The sequence below is a fragment of the Chiloscyllium plagiosum genome, unplaced genomic scaffold (assembly GCF_037043375.1).
Source record: "Chiloscyllium plagiosum isolate Xiang-an unplaced genomic scaffold, Cpla_swu_hap1 HiC_scaffold_5, whole genome shotgun sequence".
Lineage (NCBI taxonomy): Eukaryota > Metazoa > Chordata > Chondrichthyes > Orectolobiformes > Hemiscylliidae > Chiloscyllium > Chiloscyllium plagiosum.
Genome location: NW_028270143.1, coordinates 74,596,887 through 74,607,247, shown reverse-complemented (window position 1 = coordinate 74,607,247; position 10,361 = coordinate 74,596,887).

Genomic DNA, 10,361 nt, shown 5'->3' with positions numbered 1-10,361 from the left:
AGAAGAATACTTAGACTCTGCCTTTCTAGAATATGCAACAAATTTAATACTTTCAGAGAGCGATGATTCGGAAGTTGATGCCAACATGGTGGCTAAGCTTACAATATTATCGCTTAGAAGAAAGAATTTAACCTCAATTCCATCAAAACTTTATCTGTTAACAAATCTGAATGTTTTGAATATCAGCGAAAACAGCATCACATGTATTCCAGGTGAAATTGCTGTGTTCAGTCAGCTGAGCCAACTTTTCCTTAATAAAAATAATATTTCACAGCTACCTACTGAAATTGGACAGTTAATAACATTAGAAATCCTGAACTTGAAAGAAAACCAACTGAGCATTTTACCAGAAACTATAGCCAGGCTGAAGAATTTGACTGTTCTCAATTTAGACCAAAACAGGCTTTTTGTTTTTCCAAGAGCCATATGTCTGCTTCCAGAGCTAACAAAGCTTAGCCTTTCAGGAAACTCTCTTCGAAGCTTACCAATGGAGATTTCTGAGCTGAAAAACTTGAGTGAACTGTCTTTAAATGATAACAAGATAACCTTTTTGCCACTACAGTTTTTTGATTTGTTTAATCTTGAAGAACTAAGATTGTGTGGAAATCAGTTGGCTAGCCTTTCAGAGCAAATAGAGAAACTACAGGAACTACGGATTCTGCAACTAAAAAATAATCAGTTAAAACATCTTCCAAATGAGCTTTCCAATTGTGTAAGAATTAAACAACTTTTACTTGATAGCAATCAGCTCATAGACCTGCCTTTAAGAATAGGCAATCTTTATAATATGACAGAATTCTGTGCCAGCAAAAATGAACTGAAAACTTTGCCAGTGGGTATGTCACATGTTGCCCATCTTTCAGTTCTGGATATTTCTCATAATATGGTGGAATACATTCCTATTGAACTCAAAAACTGTTTTAGAATGACAAAAATCAACTTTAGTAACAACAATCTTCAACAGTTTCCAGTGGCATTAAGTTTAATAACTGAGTTGAAGTATTTGAATCTTAGTGGCAACCACATCTCTGAAATACTAGTTAAGTTGTGCTGCTTGAGGAACCTGGAAAACCTCATCCTAAGTGCAAATAACTTTACTTCATTTCCAATTGAGATATGTAAACTGTGGAATTTGGATTTTTTGGATTTGAGTCAAAATGGAATTGATTCTATTCCAGTGCAAATATCTGCTTTGTATAATCTTCAAATTCTCCTTCTTCAAAATAACAAATTTTACACATTTTGTTATAATTTATGCAGATTGTCCAACCTGACTCTACTAGATATATCTAACAATCAAATAGAAACTCTTCCATGGGATATTCTAAATCTACAGAATATTTTGGAGATCAATCTTTCTAATAACCATTTTAATTTATTTCCAATTGAACTGTGTCATTTAACAACATTAAGAAAACTGAAAATCAGTCAGTTGGATGGTTTTAAGGTATGGATATGGATACAACAATGATTGAAATAATTTGTACAAAGAACTGCTGAAGTATGGATGGTTTACATTTTTTAAAGGAACAAATTGATAAATATTTGAAATATATAGATATACATTGCTAAGGGGAGGGAATGTGGCAGTGGAAATAATTTTGTTCTACCCAAGTGCTAAAACATTGGATTAATACAAAAACAAACTTTTGTAGATTTATGAAATCCGAATTATAAACAGAATGCTGGAAGTATGAAGCAGATCAGGCAGCAACTGTGAGGACAGAAACTTCACTTTTCATCAGAGCTGGGAAAAGTTAGAAATGTAATCGGTGTTAAACAAATGATAGTGGGGAGAGCAAGAATAACAAAAGGGGAGGTTTGTGGTAGGGTGAAATACAGAAAAGATTAAATGTCAAAAGAATTGATAGTAGAGGGCCAAAATGAGTGGAAATGATGGAAATAAAACAAACAAAAGTTGTATTTACACAAAGTGTGGATGGCAAACCGTTGAATTGATGTTCTACAAAATCAAAAACAAGGGATAGCAAACAAGTCTAATAGTGAAATCTCCAAAAGATAATATATCAAACTGGGGATTGAGATTATAGTCTGAAATTGTTGATCTCATTGTTGAATTTGGAAGGCTATAGAGTTACAAATCGAAAGATGAGGTGCTGTTCCTCAAGTTTACATGGAGTTTCACTGGAACCACTGCTGGACACAAAGATCAGGGTCATCAGCATGACAGCAAATTAGAGAATTAAAACTACAGACAATGGGAAACTGAGACTATGTTTGTAGATTGAGTGGCAGTACGATGGAAAGCAGTCACCTACTCTGCTTTGTTGCATTCTAGACAACAAATAGTATGCTAAATGAAAAGATATATCGGTAAATACATTTTCATGTGGAGTGATGAGAGAGTAATAGAGCATAAGAGAAGTCCTTCGGCCCATCGACTCTGTGTTGACTATCTACATTAATCCACTTTCCAGCACTTGCCCCACAGCTTCGAATGTTGGGACAGATCAAGTGCTCATTCACATACTTGGTGAAGTTTCCCGATAGTGCATTCTAGATTCCCAACACACTCTCATTTGTTTGGGTGAAACAAATTTCTTCAAATACCCTTTCATCTTAAAAGTTTGTTCTTGATTTTGACTCTTCGACTAAAGAGAACAGCTGCTACCTATCCATCATGTGCTTGCCCTTCATAATCTTATACAGAGGAACCTCAATTATCTGAAGGACACAGGCAGGGAGTATTTCTTTCGGTAATCGAATTCCGGATAATCGAATACCTGATAACATTGTTTAGCCAAGAATCGGGACCTTGTGATCTTGCCGGATAACTCGATATTCAAATAATCGAATGGTGGATAATCGAGGTTCCTCTGTACACCTTAATAAGGTTACCCCTCAGCCTTCTCTGCTCTAATGAAAATAACCTGAGCATATCCAAGCCTTCTTCATAGTAAAATGCTCCATGCCAAGCAATGTCCTGGTGATGTGATCACCACCTAAAACATTCTATCAAACTTGTTAGGCATGACGTCCCTCTGACAAAGTCATGCTGACTATCCCGAATCAAACCTTAACTCTCTAAGGAGATTAACTCTATCCTTCAGAATTTTCTTCAGAATGTTTCTTACCACTGATGAGAGATTCAATGGACTGCAATTCTCTGGTTTATCTCTACCATCCTTCATGAAAAATAAAAACACATTAGCTATCCTCCAGTCCTCTGTCACCTCCCCTGTGGATAGTGGTATTAAAAATATGAGTCAGGGGCCTTGTAATTTTCTCCCTTGCCTCTGGGATACAACTCATTCGAGCCTGGGGACTTGTCCACTGTTATGCCTGCAAAACCTCAAATACCTCATTATTCCATATGTCAATATGGTGAAGAAGCTCACAGTGCCTCTCCTCAAATTCTATACCTATATCCTCATTCTCCAAAGTGAACACATGTGAAATTCTCATTTAATATTCTATCAATGTCCTCTGGCTCCATGAACGATGCCTTCTTCATCCCAAATAGACCCTCCTCTTTCTGCTTCATATAGAGTCAAAGAGATGTACTGCACGGAAACAGATCCATCAATCCAACTTGTCCATGCTGACCAGATAGCCCAACCTAATTTAGTCCCATTGCCAACATTTGTCCCATATCCCTCCAAACCCTTCCTATTCATATACATCCAAATGCCTTTTAATTATTGCAATTGTACCAGCCTCCACCACTTTCTTTGGCAGCTCATTCCGTACACACCCTCTGTGTGAAAACGTTGCCTCTTAGGTCTCTTTTATATCTTTTCCCTCTCCCGAAACGAGAATATCTTTGATTCTCCCTTCACATCCAAATAATTTATATAAATGAGAAGAAGTAGTGGACCCAGCACTGATCCTTGTGGCACACCACTGGTCACAGGTCTCCAGTCTGAAAAACAACCCTCCACCACCATTTCTACCTTTGAGCCAATTCTGTATCCAAATGGCTAGTTCTCCCTGTATTCCATGAGACCCAACCTTGCTAACCTTGTCAAACACCTTACTGAAGTCCATATCGATCATGTCCACTGCTTTGCCCTCATCAATCATCTTTGTTACTTCTTCAGAAAACTCAATCAAGTTTGTGAGAAATTATTTCCCATGCTCAAAGCCATGCTAACTATCCCTAATCAGTCTTTGCCTTTCCAAACACACGTAAATCCTGTCCCTCAGGATTCCCTCAAACAACTTGCCCACCACCGATCTCAGATAGATAGGATAGTGAAGAAGGCATTTGGTATGCTTTCCTTTATTGGTCAGAGCACTGAGTATAGGAGTTGGAAGGTCATGTTGCAGCTGTACAGGACATTGGTGAAGCCACATTTGGAATATTGTGTGCAATTCTGGTCTCCTTATCGGAAGGATGTTGTGAAACTAGAAAGGGTTCAGAAAAGATTTATAAGGATGTTGCCAGGGTTGGAGGACTTGAGTGAGAGGGAGAGGTTGAATAGGCTGGGGCTGTTTTCCCTGGAGCATTGGAGGCTGAGGGGTGACCTTCTAGAGGTTTATGAAATCATGAGGGGCATGGATAAAATAAACAGACAAGATCTTTTCCCTGTGGTGGGGGAGTCCAGAACTAGAGGGCATAGGTTTAGGGTCATAGAGTCATAGAGATGTACAGCATGGAAACAGACCCTTCGGTCCAACGCGCCCATGCCGACCAGATATCCCAACCCAATCTAATCCCACCTGCCAGCACCCGGCCCATATCCCTCCAAACCCTTCCTATTCATATACCCACCCAAATGCCTCTTAAATGTTGCAATTGTACCAGCCTTCACCACATCCTCTGGCAGCTCATTCCATACATGTACCACCCTCTGCATGAAAAAGTTGCCCCTTAGGTCTCTTTTATATCTTTCCCCTCTCACCCTAAACCTATGCCCTCTAGTTTTGGACTCCCTGACCCCAGGGAAAAGACTTTGTCTATTTATCCTATCCATGCCCCTCATAATTTTGTAAACCTCTATAAGGTCACCCCTCAGCCTTTGATGCTCCAGGGAAAGCAGCCCCAGCCCGTTCAGTCTCTCCCTGTAGCTCAGATCCTCCAACCCTGGCAACATCCTTGTAAATCTTTTCTGAACCCTTTCAAGTTTCACAACATTTCTCCGATAGGAAGGAGACCAGAATTGCACGCAATATTCCAACAGTGGCCTAACCAATGTCCTGTACAGCCGCAACATGACCTCCCAACTCCTGTACGCAATACTCTGACCAATTAAGGAAAGCATACCAAACGCCTTCTTCACTATCCTATCTACCTGCGACTCCACTTTCAAGGAGCTATCAACCTGCACTCCAAGGTCTCTTTGTTCAGCAACACTCCCTAGGACCTTACCATAAAGTGTATAAGTACTGCTAAGATTTGCTTTCCCAAAATGCAGCACCTCGCATTTATCTGAATTAAACTCCATCTACCACTTCTCAGCCCATTGGCCCATCTGGTCCAGATCCTGTTGTAATCTGAGGTAACCCTCTTCGCTGTCCACTACACCTCCAATTTTGGTACCATCTGCAAACTTACTAACTGTACCTCTTATGCTCGCATCCAAATCATTATTGTAAATGACAAAAAGTAGAGGACCCAGCACCGATCCTTGTGGCACTCCACTAGTCACAGGCCTCCAGTCTGAAAAACAACCCTCCACCACCACCCTCTGTCTTCTATCTTTGAGCCAGTTCTGTATCCAAATGGTTAGTTCTCCCTGCATTCCATGAGATGTAACCTTGCTAATCAGTCTCCCATGGGGAACCTTGTCAAACGCCTTACTGAAGTCCATATAGATCACATCTACCGTTCTGCCCTCATCAATCATCTTTGTTACTTGTTCAAAAAACTCAATCAAGTTTGTGAGACATGATTTCCCACACACAAAGCCATGTTGACGTCCCTAATCAGTCCTTGCCTTTCCAAATACATGTACATCCTGTTCCTCAGGATTCCCTCCAACAACTTGCCCACCACTAAGGTCAGGCTCACCGGTCTATAGTTCCCTGGCTTGTCTTTACTGCCCTTCTTAAGGCACCACGTTTGCCAACCTCCAGTCTTCCGGAACCTCACCTGTGACTATCGATGATACAAATATCTCAGCAAGAGGCTCAGCAATCACTTCTCCAGCTTCCCACAGAGTTCTCGGGTACACCTGATCAGATTCTGGGGATTTATCCACTTTTAACCGTTTCAAGACACCCAGCACTTCCTCCTTTGTAATCTGGACATTTTACAAGATGTCACCATCTGTTTCCCTACAGTCTATATCTTCCATATCCTTTTCCACAGTAAATACTGATGCAAAAATATTCATTTAGTATCTCCCCCATTTTCTGTAGCTCCACACAAAGGCCGCCTTGCTGATCTTTGAGGGGCCCTATTCTCTCCCGAGTTACCCTTTTGTCCTTAATATATTTGTAAAACCTTTTGGATTCTCCATAATTCTATTTGCCAAAGCTATCTCATGTCCCCGTTTTGCCCTCCTGATTTCCCTCTTAAATATACTCCTACTTTCTTTATATTCTTCTAAGGATTCACTCGATCTATCCTGTCTATACCTGACATATTCTTCCTTCATTTTCTAAACCAAACCCTCAATTTCTTTAGTCATCCAGCATTCCCTATACCTACCAGCCTTCCCTTTCACCCTGACAGGGATATACTTTCTCTGGATTCTTGTTATCTCATTTCTGAAGGCTTCCCATTTTCCAGCCATCCCTTTACTTGCGAACATCTGCCTCCAATCAGCTTTCGAAAGTTCTTGCCTAATACCGTCAAAATTGGCCTTTCTCCAATTTAGAACTTCAACTTTTAGATCTGGTCTATCCTTTTCTATCACTATTTTAAAACGAATAGAATTATTGTCGCTGGCCCTAAAGTGCTCCCCCACTGACACCTCAGTCACCTGCCCTGCCTTATTTCCCAAGAGTAGGTCAAGTTTTGCACCTTCTCTAGTAGGTATATCCACATAATGAATCAGAGAATTGACTTGTACTCACTTAAGAAATTCCTCTCCATCTAAAGCTTTAAAACTATGGCAGTCCCAGTCGATGTTTGGAAAGTTAAAATCCCCTACCATAACTACCCTATTATTCTTACAGATAGCTGAGATCTCCTTACAAGTTTGTTTCTCAATTTCCCTGTGACTATTAGGGGGTCTATAATACAATCCCAATAAGGTGATCATCCCTTTCTTATTTCTCAGTTCCACCCAATCACTTCCCTGGATGTATTTCCGGGAATATCCTCCCTAAGTACAGCTATAATGCTATCCCTTATCCAACACCCCCCCCCCCCACCCCACTCCCCACCCCCCCGCCTTCTCTTGCCTCTCTTTGTGTCCTTCCTGTAGCATTTGTAACCTGGAACATTAAGCTGCCAGTCCTGCCCATCCCTGAGCCATGTTTCCGTAATTGCTATGATATCCCAGTCCAATGTTCCTAACCATGCCCTGAGTTCATCTGCCTTCCCTGTTAGGCCCCTTGCATTGAAATAAATGCAGTTTAATTTATTGGTCCTACCTTGTCCCTGCCTGCCCTGATTATTTGACTCACTTCTGTTCTCAGCTGTACCCGTCTCAGATCGATCTCTTTCCTCAATATCTCCCTGGCTCCCACCCCCCCCACCTTACTAGTTTAAATCCTGCCAAGCAGTTCTAGCAAATTTCCCTGCCAGTATATTAGTCCCCTTCCAATTTAGGTGCAATCCGTCCTTCTTGTACAGGTCACTTCTACCCCAAAAGAGATTCCAATGATCCAAAAATGTGAATCCTTCTCCCATACACCAGCTCCTCAGCCATGCGTTCATCTGCTCCATCCTCCTATTCCTGCCCTCACTTGCTCGTAGCACTGGGAGTCAGAGGAGAAGATATAATACGGTCCTAAGTGGCTACCTTTTCACACAGAGGGTGGTGTGTGTATGGAATGAGCTGCCTGAGGAAGAGTGGAGCCTGGTACAATTGCAACATTTAAAAGGCATTTGGATAGGTAAATGAATAGGAAGGGTTTAGAGGGATATGGCCAAATGCTCGCAAATGGGACTAGATTATGTTGGGATATCTGGTCGACATGGATGTGTTGGACCAAAGGGTCTGTTTCCATGCTGTACATCTCTATGACTCTAATTTTATCCACCATGCTGTTTGTGCCCCCAATCCTCCCCCCATCTTTACTCATCTAATTGCTTTCTTAAGTGCTACCCTTCACTTCCTACACTTCATGAGGGCATCTGTTGATTTGCTTCCTTTATACTTGCTAAAATGTATTTTCCTTCTTATTCAGTCCTAAATATTGCTAGACATCCAAATTTCACAGTGCTTGGTGCTCCTAAAATTGACCCTAAAAGGAATATGTTGGGCTTGCACTTTCCCCCATTCCTTTTTGAACACCCCACCACTGTTCAGCTGTGGATATTCCCACACGAAGCTGTTCCATAGAACATAGAAAAATATAGCGCAGTACAGGCCCTTTGGCCCTCGATGTTGCGCCGATCCAAGCCCAACTAACCTACACTAGCCAACTATCCTCCATATGCCTATCCAATGCCCGTTTAAATGCCCATAACGAGGGAGAGTCCACCACTGCTACTGGCAGGGCATTCCATGAACTCACGACTCGCTGAGTAAAGAATCTACCCCTAACATCTGTCCTATACCTACCACCCCTTAATTTAAAGCTATGCCCCCTCGTAATAGCTGACTCCATACGTGGAAAAAGGTTCTCATGGTCAACCCTATCTAAACCCCTAATCATCTTGTACACCTCTATCAAGTCACTCCTAAACCTTCTTTTCGCAAATGAAAACAGCCCCAAGTGCCTCAGCCTTTCCTCATACGATCTTCCTACCATACCAGGCAACATCCTGGTAAACCTCCTCTGCACCTGTTCCAGTGCCTCCACATCCTTCCTGTAGTATGGCGACCAAAACTGCACACAATACTCCAGATGCGGCCGCACCAGAGTCTTATACAACTGCAACATGACCTCAGGGCTCCGGAACTCAATTCCTCTACCAATAAAAGCCAGTACGCCATATGCCTTCTTCACAGCACTATTTACCTGGGTGGCAACTTTCAGAGATCTGTGTACATGGACACCAAGATCCCTCTGCTCATCCACACTACCAAGTATCCGACCATTAGCCCAGTACCCCATCTTCTTGTTACTCTTACCAAAGTGAATCACCTCACACTTACCTACATTGAACTCCATTTGCCACCTTTCTGCCCAGCTCTGCAGCTTATCTATATCCCGCTGTAACCTGACACATCCTTCCTCACTGTCAACAATTCCACCGACTTTCGTATCATCCGCAAACTTGCTCACCCAACCTTCTAGCCCCTCCTCCAGGTCATTTATAAAAATGACAAACAGCAATGGTCCCAAAACAGATCCTTGCGGAACACTGCTAGTAACTGCACTCCAAGACGACCCTTTACCATCAACTACTACCCTCTGTCTTCTTCCAGCCAGCCAATTCCTAATCCAAACCTCCAACTCACCCTCAATGCCATACCTCCGTATTTTTTGCAGTAGCCTACCATGGGGAACCTTATCAAACGCTTTACTGAAATCCATATACACCACATCTACCGCTTTACCCTTGTCTACCTCCTTAGTCACCTTCTCAAAGAATTCAATAAGGTTTGTGAGGCACAACCTGCCCTTCACAAAACCAGCCTACTTTTGCCAGGCCCTTCCTTATTTTAATAAAATCTGCCTTTTTTACAATCAAAACATATTATTTGCAAGCCATCTTTTTCCTTTTCCAATATATGGTACTGTGATCACTTTCGCTATAATGCTTTCCGCTTTCCTCCTTACTGCAGTAACCAACTCTTTAATTAATAACGCGATACCATCATCTCTTTTAGATCCTCCATTGTCTCGTCTGAAGATCCTATACCCCAAAATGTTGAGTTTTCAGTCCTGCCCCTCCCTCAACCATATCTCTGTGATGACAACAACATTGCAATTCCATGTGTCTGTCCTGTAGTATTCCTAGCATTGATATAGAAACCAACCAGCTTTACTCCCTTGAAACTCAACATGACTGAACTCTCTGTGCCTTGGTTGTTTTACTACCACATGCTGTGTTTCTATTGTACAAATACTCTCTGTACCCTTGACCTGCCAAATAGTTTAAACTCCTCCCAACAGCACTAGTAAACCCACCCTCAAGGATGTTGGTCCCATTCTGGTTTGGGTGCAGACCATCCCAAGTTTGGAGCTTAGAAAACGAGGAAAGTGGAGGTAAAACAGCAAGGGTTACATCTCCAGCATCTATATAGGAAATGAAAGGAAGAGAAAGCAGTGTTGCATGTGATGCAGAGTGGACAAGGTGTGGCATAAGAGATGGTTCTTTGGAATAATAAAGT